The 12,810-nt window shown below is 29.9% G+C and overlaps 1 protein-coding gene across 1 annotated transcript in view; it reads left to right on the forward strand.

The window, feature by feature from the left end:
* The first annotated feature begins 394 nt into the window (after positions 1 to 394).
* The window catches only part of LOC111631757 (phosphatidylcholine:ceramide cholinephosphotransferase 2-like), a 75,283-nt gene continuing 62,867 nt past the window's right edge, over positions 395 to 12,810 (forward strand). The window contains exon 1 of the mRNA XM_023376064.1: positions 395 to 1,061. The gene's annotated coding sequence lies outside the window, so the exon portion shown is untranslated. The remainder of the gene's footprint in view (positions 1,062 to 12,810) is intronic.

Genomic DNA, 12,810 nt, shown 5'->3' on the forward strand with positions numbered 1-12,810 from the left:
GAGGGTCCTTCCGAGCGACCATGAAATCGTGGCGAATTTAGTGTGCAAAATGGTGTTTTGTGGGCAGATTTTTAGTCACGGTGTAAAACAAATTCTGATATCATTCCAGAAACCGGTTGGTAAATGGAGCACTCGCTCCAGAGAACTGTAATTTTCTTTCCATTTTTCCTGTTTTTTTGCGGCTTCTACAGTACTGTACGTAGAGTTGTTTGACGATTATAGAATTTAACAATGTTATCTGCAAGTGAAATTTGTTACGAAACACACTACCGCAGTTCGATATTGTTTAAGGGGGGGAATAAAACAATAAATAAAGCCTGCAGAATTTATTTGGTCTTTTTTAATGCTTCCAGTGATTTCGCTTTGGCGATCTTTCAATTTTTATTCGTTTCGCTTTTTTATTTATTTATATTTTTACTGTATCGCGAGAATTAAACGTTTAAAGCCGCTGCATTTTGTATTCGCTCCCGAATTTAGTAGAGTGGCATAAATGAGCGAATCCTGCATTTTAGCGAGTTTAGCTGCTAAAATTAAAAATTTGGAGGCGAGGATGAGTCGACGAGCTTATTTTCCCATAAAAACGGACTTTGTATTTACGAATTGTTAGAAATTTTCTCATCTGAAAAGATTGTTTCTATACTAAATACATCGGTTTATTGAATCGAGTTTTTATATATCAAATGGTGATTGAGAGTGGCATCCCTAAATTCTCTAATAGAGATGAGGCAGATCGGATAATTTATAAATTTTTGTCGGTTCTCGCGACATTAGCCCCCTTTCTATCGAATTTTTATTTTCATGCGAGCCAGATAGCGGTACAGCTGTTTCGAGAGTCGAGTCTCCCGATTTTTCCTGGTTGGGAGGTCGAAGTGAATCAACTCACGTGACGCTTGACGTCAGGCGAAGAGGCGGATATTTACACCATGAGTTGTCATTTCTTTGCTGCAGTCTCGTATGGCTGGCAGGTAGTCCGGCGAAACGGCCTCGTTCGCTTCGTATAATATCCATTAACATTCTTAATTCTCTGTCCGTGTTTGTCGTCACCAGTCTCGACCCGTAAGGTTAGTATCAATCGTTAGCGTGTCTAATTTAGTCAGTACGAAAATAACATCTCGTATCGTGCGAATGTAACCAACATCATCGCTTCGCAGTTACGCTGTTCATTTGTTTTTCTTTGAAGACGAACGTCTTTCTCGATTTTTCTACGCTTGGTTTCGTCATTATCCGCATCCGCTACTCGCTTAGTCATGGTGTGACGTCGGCGGAAGATGTCCAAAGAACGTCTTCGAGAAGTTACTGGGCGCTCGAATGGCGACGGAAACGGGTTTCGGAGTCGGGCAGGAAGAGTGTGGCGGGCTGCGAGGTAACATAGAGGAAGCCACGGGGAAGTCTTATAAAACACGTGGCCCGCACGTGACGTTGACATTCCTACAGTCGGAGGTGACGTTATTGATTCGGTTTCGGGCGCTATAACATCGATTGCGGCCGGGAAGCCGTAGATCGGATAGTCGATACCCGTTCATCGAACGGCACTAATTTGGTCTGGGTGTGGCCCGTTGCCCCTTTTCTCTCATTATTCTCGAGAGCCTCATCGATTTCGAACTCTACCGATTAATGCCACTAACGATCGAGAGTGAATATTCCCCTTTTCACGCGACCTTCCACATTATAGAAGAGCGATCGCTCCGGTAATTTGCATCGAAGTCGGTCAACATTTGAGGTAAATAGACTACTCTCGTCGCTCCACACTGTCATTAAGGAAATAAATGACAGGTTCTGTGGGTGGTTGCTAACCATAGAAGCCGAGAGTGCATAGAAGCGATCCTCATCATTCTACGGTATTTTTTTTACCTCCGGTTTCGCCGAATCGAAATGTTCGATTCGGCAGCTGCGAAGTAATTATCGTGACTAAATCCGAGCGATAAAAAAAGGGGGAGACTCGTTTTTAGCGAACTGCACCGGAGGAAGTGACCTTGGTTGGTGTTGTTGTCCTCGCCCATAAGCGAAGTTACATCTTTGTTTTAAAAACGTGAATCATCTCCAAGGAATGTCGATTCCGTGAACGGCTTCTCTCGTCCTCTATTTTATTAATTCCGAATTGACGATAGAAACTTTTTTCTTAGCGGACATCCGCTCCTCGAATTCTATAAAGAGAATAAAGAAGGGGACGCTCGACTATCGTACGATATCCGGATTTTTCTGTTAATAATCGTCCGACTTAACGTAATTAATGCGTCGTTTCTGGTACGGGAATGACAATGGCTATCGATTTATCGTAATTGGCGAATAATTTGTTCGAATAAATTCTTTATTTCCAAAGCCGAAGCCGCGCGGAATTCGTGCCTTATCTGGCACCGTTCCTGTTTCAAAAAGTACCATTTCTCGTCCAAAGTATAGTTCTGCCGTTTGATCGATGGCCGGAGATGTCCGAGCGTCACGTGATTGACTGGATTTAGGCCAAAAGTGTAGTTTTCCTGGTTATGTTTTCCTTTTGTGTGTGTTAATTTTTTCGTTTTTCCCCTCCTGTATGGCTGTTTCAAATGAAATTGGGGAAAACATTATTAAAAAGATATACGTGTGAAAAAACATTACCTGTGCGATAAGATATATAAATATATCTTATAAATTATAATGCACTCTCAATTGTTATTTTCCAGGCATTCTAAGTCCTGTCCTCTTCTCTTTTGGCTCTGTGTCTGACTTTTGTTTGACAAAGATTTTTGATCTGATTCTGGAAGATCCAGAGGAGAGGACTGGGATTAGGATCTTCCTGGTTACATCATTTACTGCAATGTTTTGAAACTATGCACTATTTTTATTTCTAAAATCCAAAATCAAAGCTGGAACATATAACTTGTATGGTAAAATTAATACCGCTCACACTTTTCCACCACTTATTTTTATCTCTGTAAATCATTAACATGAAGTTTAGTTCCTGGAAAAAATATTTTATCAAACTAAATGATTTTAACAAAAGGATTATAAATACCAATAGGATTTGCTCTACTATAATTATTAGGAGGTAAACATATTGAATTTTGCAATAATTGTTTGTTTATACTTTTATCATCAGCTCTAGACAAAAGATAATGACTTTAAATGACAAATTTTTGACATTATTGGGAAACTAAGAATTACTTAAGAATTTGAACTTTTAATATACAGTTCTAGTAGATTTTGTTTGGAAGGTATGAAGTTATATATGGAAAGTTCTTACTTGCTAGTTTTGTTGGATAATTTAATTGAAATTGTTAAAAATTCATCTAAAATGGCAAAAAAAGCAATTTGAAAGTTAGGTTATCACAATTTTAAGATTAAACCAATTATTGTGAATATGTTAATGTGATTTTCTTGAATACTTGAAATGTCTAGTTTATGAAATTGATAAATTTTGCTGTTGCTATAATTAAATATATCATTTAAAAATTGTTTCAGGATGGGTTTAGTTTGATGATAATGAAAGTTTTATCTTAAAAAAGTTGAGCAATAAAACATAAGAACAAATTGATGTAGCAGTTTTCATTTTCATGTAATGGCATGTTTTTTTCTTTTTTTCTTTTTTCAATGAAATTTCAAGAATTTAAAACCATTAAAACCAACAAACTTATATTAACTTCGTATTATGTGATTTATATTGATTTCAAGTTCTATTTATAGTCTAGATACTGAAAAAATGTAGTTTTTTTTTTATTGACTTAGTGTCTCAATAAAAATCTATGTTCTTCTACAAGTTTTAATTTGTGGAACAAATGTTTTTGGAGATTTATTGCTTTTTTATCACCATCAAACAGATAGAAAAGTTTAAAATTTAAAACTTTTCTAAGAACTTTCAAAAGTTAACTATAACTTTGAGCATTATTCTGTTGTGGCTAATTTTGTATAGGGTGTCTGTTACTGCACAGTGAGAGATTTGTAATGACATTGAAGCCTATAACGTTGTATACAAGATCTGTATATTGTATTTCTGTGTTTCCACTTTACAGTGTTAATGCTTGCTTAGATGTTCTGGTTTATTGGGCTAAAGTTTTTGAGATACTTCTCTGCTGATTACATAATCCTCTATGGAATTTAGCCCTCTAGGACTTCACTTTCCAGGATTTTGAGGCCTCTGGGAGACATTTCCAGCATTTATTGGAGGAAAAATTGCTGTATCGTACATCTTCACTTTCATTAAAATTTCAACCTTTTACCACTGCACAGTCACTTTTTGGACACCCTGTATTTTTGTACAAGTTTTGTAGATCTAAAATGTTCAAATCTTGCATAACTAATGGCTGTTGCATAAATTTATTAAATATGACTGATTATAGTGATACAGTTTACTGAGTTACGGTTTCAATAATAATTCTACCTGATAAGTTGATTAGTAGTTTGAATTGATTTGATTGAATAGATTGTTTAGTTTTTATGAACTATGTGAAAAATGAGAGATTAAAGTAAAAACAGATAAATATTAGTATGTATATTATTAAACAAGTTATTTATTAGTTTTTAGTTATTAACTTGCTCAATGTTAAATTAGTTCATAGCACCTAGAATGCATAAATGTAAATGAATGTTGATCTGTGTATAATTTTTTTAATCAAGTCTGATTAAAAAATCTAAACAATAAAATGATTTCTAAGCAATAATTCCCATTAAAATTTGATAAGCACAAATACTAGTGTCAAAGTGGAATTGAAACTCAGTCCGGCAAGCTAGTGCCTGAATTAACAGGCACTGCCATTGATGTCTGTATTTTTGTAACTTGAAAAAGTAAGTAGCTATTATGTGCATATTTTAAATTCATTTATTTCTGTTGATATTGTTGTAATTCTCATTATTTTACTCAAAGTACTTTTAGTGAAAAAAGAAATCAAAACTCTCATTTTATATATAGGCTATATAATAAGTTAGTCTAGATACTGTTCCAATATTATGGACTCAGTTCTTTCAGCTAAATACATTACATTAGCAGAGAGATATTTTGTTTTAAATTGTCAGAATTTTTATTTTCTAGTGTTATAGATTTTCTGTTAGTCATAATTGATAATTACATTTATCAAAGACTTATTTTTCTGAAAACTTATTGATTTGACAACTTATACAAGAATATAATACATTAAAATATTAATGCATTCTTGTATGCTGTTGTGTTTTGTAATTGATATTTATAAGTTGTTTTGACTTGCCATTTGCCATATGTATGGTGGCATTTTTTCTTTTAGATAAAAATTAATTTGAGTGAACTAAAAATAAAAATTTATATATATTGTATCATGCCATCATCTATATATAAACGATCAAATATTTATTGTGATGATGTCAATGCCAGGCTGCAATTTTTAATCATATTTTGTAATTTATTTCATTTAAAATATATGCTCTCCACTTCAAGTTAGTAGTGTCTTGCCACTGTACATCATACTTTTCTTTTAGCAATTGAATTGTGTCAGTCATCTAACTTTTTTCAGGGGAAATTTTTGAAATGAAGTGATCTGATTTCCAGTTTTCATTGTATGTTTGTATATAGTTAATTGGGGCCTCTTGCCTATAAGCTTTCCATATCTTGTGTCGTCTTTCATCTGTCTAACTCTGTTCTTGAGATTAAGGAAGGACAGATAGATGACATTGGAAATTTATTGGTCTACAATTTTTTCAAATTGCAGCCCAATAATTTATTTTTATTTAGATAAGCTAAGAATGTTGTAAATCTATATTTTGGTTCAGATAGTAAATAATAGGAGGCTAGATGGTTTTTAACATCACTCAATTTTTATTAGGAACTTTTAATATGGCATTGAGGCAAATCAGTAACGGTTCTTCTGACTTTTTAAAAATTTTTTTCTGTTTTTATTTAAATTATTTAATTTAAATAAGATTATTTAAAGTGTTCTATATGAATAAGTTACCTTCTTCTCAATAACAGGAACAAATTACAAAGCATAATGAACAAAACCTTTAACATCCAGTAATGAAATTTAATGTAAAACTTAAAATTAAATTCTGTCAGTTTTACATTAAATTTTGTTACTGGATGTTAAAGGTTTTGTTGATTGTGTTCTATACAAATGTTTAATAATTACATTTTCTTAGATATAAATGTATTGTGTAGCAAATACCGTAATTATCATAAAATATCTAAGAAAATAATTAATAAAATGCATGAGCTTGCATTATTTTATAGAGCACTGGTAATTTTTATCAAAATTTATGTAAGTTAAACTGTAGAAAAAACAAAATAATTAGCTGATGTGGTTACTTTATTTTCATCCAGTTTGATAATATTAATAGTATCATAGCAGAATTTATATTTTTGTTTTTTTTTTTAATATTAAACTTATTTTTACTTTTTGCATTGAAAGCATTATATTTGTAAAGACTTCTGACTACGCTTTTGATTTATTGATAGCTGTTGTATCTTGTAATAGAGGAATCTAGATATTATGAGTTTATTTGTACTATGAGATAAAAAGATATGATCTGAATAGATATTTTAATAATATTGATTAACATCACGTGAAATTTGCTTAAAAATTTTTTTCTTGCAATATTATAACTCTTGCATTGTTGATGTCTTTCAAGTTGTAACTGAAGCAAATATTTAGATTTATAATAAAGTTTGTTAAAATTCATGCTTTTTAATTATAATTATAATATATATAAGATACTGTAATTTTCTGCATATAACCTGAAAAAATTGCTAAAATACATTACCTGCACCTGCTTTCAAATTGACTTTAAAACACAGATGAACTATGATTTATGCACAGGAAATTATGGTATATTAAGACAGATGCTTTTTTTTCTTTGTATTTTATTGACTATTTTTTCAAACCCTTTTAAATTTCAAACAAAAAATGTTAGAAAATTATTCATTTCTAAAAGTTAAGTTTTATTTTCTAATTACAATTTTTATCATAAAGTTCACTTGCATATTAAAATTTTATTTGTATTAGTGCAATGAATCAAAATATAAGAAACTGGCAGATGAGCTCGACATTGTTTGGGCAAAAAATAACGACAGCGAAGATTAAGATTATTAGATTATTTTGTACTTCTAATCCTTCTACTATACAGTAGACTCCNATTCCGTTTTATATGAATTCCATGTTGTATGAGTCACTTAGATTTTACAAATACATGTGCCGGGTTGTGAACGGCTCATGTATTTGTAAAATCTAAGTGACTCGTACAACATGGAATTCATATAAAACGGAATTATCAACAGTGTTATAGGGGGTCGACTATATATGATTTATATATACAAAGGTTATCTTACATAAGATTTTATCACACAGTGTCCAATCTAACACATTTTAAAAATTCTCTAAATTGTATACAGTAGAGGAATAATTAATTTTTAAAGTGTATTAGATTGGTTGTTTATTGTGATAAACTCTTATGTTAGATGACCTTTTTAGTTATATAGCCGATCTTGCCCGTTTCATCGGGTGTAAGAATTAGGTTCCCTCTCTTCAGAGGCTAATTAGAGAATTTTTAGATGGATTTAAAAATATGTTTGATTTCCCACAAAAAAATGCAAAAAGACTGCATCTAAAATAGTACAGTAGAAGCAGCATCTCCCTATCCTGCATGGGGAGAATTTCCAAAAATCCCTTCTTAGTATGCATTCTCATGGCATACCCTAACTGTATACCACATTTCAACTTTCAACTCCTAATCATTTGGGCTGTGCGATTTATTATTAATAATCGCAGAGCCCAAATGATGATGATGATTATTAATAATAATAATAATAATAATAATCATCATCATCATCATGAATCCATCTCAATTATATTATAAGATGTATGAACAAAATTATACTTATAAAAGTCCAAAAAGAATAATTTATACAGATATTGAAAAATGCAAATTCTTGCAGAAAATCTATTTCCAGCCCTGTGAATTTTAGTTTTATTTTTTTCTCATTTCTTTCTTTCTTTTGCTTTTTTTCTTTTTCAGTGAAAAATAACATGCTTATCATCATTATTATAATTAAATTTTCTAAATGAATAAGATTAAGGTTTCAATTTGTAATTTCAAATATTGTTTTAATACTTTTGAGGGTTTTTTTTTAATCTTCAGAATTTATATCAATCAATACAAAGTTTAAGTTTTTCAAAATTTCAATTTATAAATATTATTAAATTTTTGTATGTTGATTATATATGCTGAAGATGAAAGAAAACTCAAAACAACTAGATAGAAGCAATTGATATAACAGTATTTCTCATACCAAATAGCAACAAACCTTCATATTAAAGATACATCAAATTATGCTTTTAATGTTTTCATAAACACCAAATACTTTAAAGTCTCTTCTCACATTTTCTGGGCTGTGAATTTTGGAATACAGCACACTAAAACAAAAACAAAGTTTGAAAGATTTTAGCAACCATAGACTGAATTCCTCCTGTTGTTACATCACTTTGTAAGTATCAAATTCAAATATCAGCTGCATTTGATAAAAGGAGATTATTTCTTTTTATTCTTCTAAATTCTGTTGGTTACCTTATAAATACAATTAAATTGATATTTACTCAATTTTTTAGGAAATTGCACATTTTGTTAAGGAAATTACACTGTATTTTGAGTTCTCAACAATAAGTTGTTTACAATAATTATTGGTAAATAAATTTAGCATTTTTTTTATCTTGATATTAAAAACATTTATTATGCTTACAAAAGGCAGATCTTTTTATTGGAGTCACAAATTACTTCACACAAACATTAATCAAGAATTGTCATCTTATGAAACATTACAAAAACAGTTAGATTCAAACAAAATGAAAATTTTCTGTAGTAAATGGATTTATTTTTCTCAAAATGCTCTGTAATGATTGAATTTTTTTAAAGATTTTATTTATATAAAATTATTTGAAGGAAGTAATTTCAGTGAATTATTTAGATTTACCAATGGTTAGATTTATGTTAACAATAAACGTTATTCAATTCATCTGAAAAATTGTGTTCAATGACAATGCTACATCTCAATTTATAAATGTTTATCATTTAGAATTATATTTTAATATATATATTCTTCTTATATTGAATAAAGTTGTGAATTTATTTGTTGTAAAAGTTAACTTTATTATTGTTTTTCTAGTAAAGAACTAAGTGAAGCATCATACTTATTAGTATGATCAGAGAAAATAAGGGTCAGAGGTCAGAGAAAATAGCCTTAGGAGGTTACTGATTTTTCTAGGTCTAAATAATCAAGACTATTAAAATCAATATAAATAAATAAATCTAACTCTTAACATTACAGTTGAAATAATTTAGGTGTGATTGTGTTTGCTCTTCCTTGACCTACTTAATAGAAAAGGTTAACTTGTGCTTTTATTGCTCTCAATATAATAGGTATGTAATAAACAAAAGGTAAATTACACGTGTATTATATATGTGTGTGCATGTATGTATATAATTTTAAAGAAGGACAAGTATTTAATTACATTAAATCAGTGAGTAAGAAGCTAATAATGAAAGAAGTATTAATAAATAAACTTCTCTTTCTCTCTTAGCTTCACATGTATTATAAGAAATCAAAAATATAATTTTTCAGATAAGTTTGTTGAACTAAACATATATAAAATCCCAATTATTTTTTGGACTAAAATTAACATAATATTTAATTAAAAGTTAACTTAATTCTAATCCAAAAAAATCCAGGTTTCAAAAGTGGGCTGTGATTTACTGGGGTTAATTTACATACTGTCGTAATTAAAACTAGATTCAAAATATCTAAAATAAAACCCTTTCTGTAACAGAAAAATAATGTAAATAATGTTGAGTTAATCATTTTTCTGCTTGTTCTAAATAACAATGTATTAAATCAAAAAGTAAAAAAAAAGTCTTTGATTTGGCAAATATGTTATGTCTTAACAGATTGTCAGTGTACAGTCAGAATTGGTTAAAGCATTTATTCTCTACTTGGAATTATTTATCACTAAATAATGACATTAAATTTTATCCAATTGTTTAATTAGTAAAAGTCACAAATAAACATAACTTATATTTTTCAGCCAACTTTTGTTTATTGCAAACATTTTCAACCTTATTGAAAGGTATCCCTTGAAATTCATAAGAATATATTAGGTTGTTCAGAAAATAAGTTCGTTTTTTTAACCACTAGACAGATTAGTCGTATTTTTTCCGCCATTTTCATTCTAAACCATATTATCATTATATATTTTGACAGCTAGTATTTTAAGGCTTATTTGTAAAAAATTTTGTTTGATTCTGTGCAATTTTTTATTTTTTGGGTCCCATCAAATATGGAAGATTGAAAGCATCATTTTCGGCATATTTTGCTTTTTTATTACCTAAAAAATCAAAATGCTGTTCAAGCAATAAAAAAATTGTGGTACATGTATGTAGATGATGTGTTGAGAGAAAGACAGTGCCAAAACTGGTTTACAAAATTTTGTTCTGTCAATTTCAATATTGAAGATGCACTATGTTATGGATGGCCAGTTGAAACCAATGAAAACAAAATAAAGGTACTGATTGAAGCAAACTGCCGAATAACAACACGTAAAATCACTAAGAGATTAAATTTGTCAAATTGAACTGCTTATGATTACTTGAAACAACTTAATTTCGTTTCAAAGCTCTATATATGGGTTCTACATGTTCTTAAAGAGAGATGCTCTCTTTGGTGGGATTTTAAGGAAAATTTTTTTGGAGCTATTACCAGACAATTTAACAATTGATTCGAAAGTGTATTGTCATCAAGTAAACAAATTGAGTAATATCATCAAACAGAAAAGGCGGCCAGAATTGATGAACAAAACACTTGTAGTATTTTACCACAATAATGTCAAATTTCACACAAGTTTGGTAATTCCTCAGAAACTGTTATAACTTAGAGGGGGACATACTATCATACCAACCATATTTGCACACTCAGATTATTACTTGTTCTGGTCTACACAAATTTTTTTTTTAACTGTAAGACATTTACTTGAAATGACAATGTCAAAAGTCACTTGGATCAGTTTTTTGTAACAACGATCGAAACTTTTATGAATGTGAAATAATGCTACTACCAGAAATGATGACAACAGGTATTTGACCAAAATGGTTGATATATGATTTAATAAAATATTTATTTATTATAAAAATATTGTTTTTTTTTTCCACAGAAAAAATGAACTTACTTTCTGAACAACCCAATAGTTTTAATGTAGTCTGAGGAAGACCTTTCAGAATATAATACTTTTGTAGTAAATATAAAATTTTGCTGAAGTATAAAGTGCGTTTGTGAATTTTTATAATTTAAGATAACAATTATTTCAAATATATTTTTAATAATACAGTAGATCCTCGAAAACTCGGCCTAATGTGGACTGAAGGGTGGCTGAGTTTGTGAAAATGCCGGGTTATCGGGAATGGAGTTAAAAAAATAAATATGAGTGTTTCCTCAGAAAATATCGTACTGTACTTGTATGTATTGTTTACTTCAGAATACAACAGAGAATAAACTGCCCAAATACCCTTAAACAAAGGAAAAGTACATCTTTTATGAAGGCATAGAGCCTTTACTACATGAAAATGAAAATTAATGAATACACTGTGTACAGTAATTTACCTGATAAGACAGACCTCAGAAAAATACTTTGAGGTATAAAGCTGTCTTTATCATGAAAATTAATTAACTAAGGATTTTTTTGCCCTGCCAGGGTGTGGCCGAGTTATCTGGAGTGCTGGGTTATCGAGTGCCGAGTTTTCGAGGCTCTACTGTACTGTAAATAGAAAGAGAAGGAAATATAAAATTTTTTTTAAAATACTAGAAGTAATTCAAATTAAGTTTTTTAAGTGTTGAATTAATCACACTATTCTGTATAATTATTTAAATTTTAAAATTTCTTTTTCAATTATCATGTGTTTTTTACTATGACAACATTAATTTTTGTTTCAATAGTGAATATTGTTTGCTATAAGTTGACAATTTACTTTCTTTTATCACACTAATCTTTATGTATATAGTTTCAGATGAAGCATAAAATTCTGTAGTAGTAGTAATAATAATAATAGATTTTTTTTATTGACATTAGTCTGAATTTGATGGTGATTTAAATTTTCCTTTCTATATTTAAAAATACAATAATTTTGTTCTTTAATTAAGAATTGTAATTGTGTATATACATAATTTCCATTAAAAAATTATGTTAATTGATTTATCTTACTTTTTTTATTCGGTTGCAATTTGAAAAAATTGTAACCTATAAATTCTCACTGTTGTTCATTTGTCCATCTGTCTTTCCTTAATCTCAGAGTTAGATAGATGAAAGATAAGACCAAATAGGAAGACCTGATTAACTGTATAAGAACTGATGCAAACCGGAAGTCATGTTATTTCAATTCAAAAAGTTTTCCCTGAAAGGTGTTATATAAATGACCGGCTCGACTCTATTGTTAAAGGAAAAGTAAGATGTACAGTACAGGGGCAAGCCACTAGTAATTTGAGGTGGAGAGCATGTATTTTAAATGAGATAAATTAAAAATATGATCAAAAGTTGCACCCTGGCAATTATTTCATGTGATGATGTCACATGAAATAATTGCTTGTTTTTCTTTACAATGTTGTCTTCAGAGAACACTTTAAACGTTTTCTGTCTGTCATTACAACTTAAATTGAAGAGTCATTGCCTGATGATTTATCAATAGAGTATTAAGAAATGTTTGTTTGGACAATAGAAGAGAAGAGAATTTGAAATACTCTCATATTTTTAATTTAAAGATTTTTCTAGTTTTCTTATAGAGAGAAGGAACATACAGGGAGTGTTTGGAAGTTCTAACGCTTCTTGTGCTGAATATCATACT

This window comes from Centruroides sculpturatus, unplaced genomic scaffold (assembly GCF_000671375.1).
Source record: "Centruroides sculpturatus isolate CEXI.00-Female unplaced genomic scaffold, Cexi_2.0 scaffold705, whole genome shotgun sequence".
NCBI lineage: Eukaryota > Metazoa > Arthropoda > Arachnida > Scorpiones > Buthidae > Centruroides > Centruroides sculpturatus.